The sequence below is a fragment of the Dipodomys spectabilis genome, unplaced genomic scaffold (assembly GCF_019054845.1).
Source record: "Dipodomys spectabilis isolate Male_0828 unplaced genomic scaffold, ASM1905484v1 ptg000069l, whole genome shotgun sequence".
Lineage (NCBI taxonomy): Eukaryota > Metazoa > Chordata > Mammalia > Rodentia > Heteromyidae > Dipodomys > Dipodomys spectabilis.
The window spans coordinates 26,716,742-26,717,677 of NW_024870746.1; the positions used below are offsets into that span (position 1 = coordinate 26,716,742).

Genomic DNA, 936 nt, shown 5'->3' on the forward strand with positions numbered 1-936 from the left:
TCAAGGCTGTTGTTCATCCATACCTTTACTTCTGGCTCTTTGCGGGTAAATTGGAGATAAGAGTCTCAGACTTTTTTGCTCAGTCTGGCTTCAAACTGGGATTCTCAGATCTCAGCCTCCTGAGTAATTAGGATTACAGGTGTGAGCCCCTGATGACTGACCTCATGAACTTTCACAAGCTGCCCTTGAACTTCTATCTTCACCCTTCACTTCCCAAGTAGCTCGGGTTGTAGAAGTGTCCAAGGACGAATCCCTCCTCTCATTGTTCAGATGGCCTCCCTGGTTGTGACTACTGTGTCTCCCCTGGCTCCAGTTCCTAACATGGACCTGGATTCCAGGCCCACCTTGTGCCCACCTTCTGTTTCCCTTCCGGTTCTAGGAGTGGCAGTGGTTTTTTGCTATTGTTATTCTTTGGGTTGAGTCCCCTCCTCACCTTTGGCCTCTCATTCTCTTTCACCTGTTAACCAATCTATCTCTTTTTTTTTTTTTTTTTGCTGGTCATGGGGCCTGAACTCTGGGTCTGCACACTGTCCTCAGCTCTTCAGCTCAAGGCTAGTGCTCTACCACTGGAGCCACAGCGCCACTTCCGGCTTTTTCTGTTTATGTGGTGCTGAGGAATCGAACTCAGGGCCTCATGCTTGCAAGGCATGCACTCTACCACTGAGCCACCTTCCCAGCCCCTAACCAATCTATCTCTTATACTTGGAGCGTATTTTGTCTTCTCAGCTAGATTCCCTCCCCCCATCACCATGCATGCGCATACATGCGCACACATACACACACACTCACCATGGTCAACATTCCATGCTGTTGTTCATTGTAGGTCACTAGTGGAGGCTGGCTATAGAAGACCAGAATTTCCACACATGGGTACTCTGCTCCTAGAGAGCCTGCAGACCAGGAAGTGGCTTAGTTTGCCAAACTCCTAAGATCACA

The 936-nt window shown here is 48.9% G+C and overlaps 1 non-coding gene across 1 annotated transcript; it reads right to left on the minus strand.

The window, feature by feature from the left end:
* Window positions 1–597: 597 nt before the first annotated feature.
* Trnaa-ugc lies at window positions 598–670 on the minus strand. Its single transcript has one exon. It is a non-coding gene; the product is annotated as a tRNA-Ala (tRNA).
* Between the last annotated feature and the right edge of the window lie 266 nt (window positions 671–936).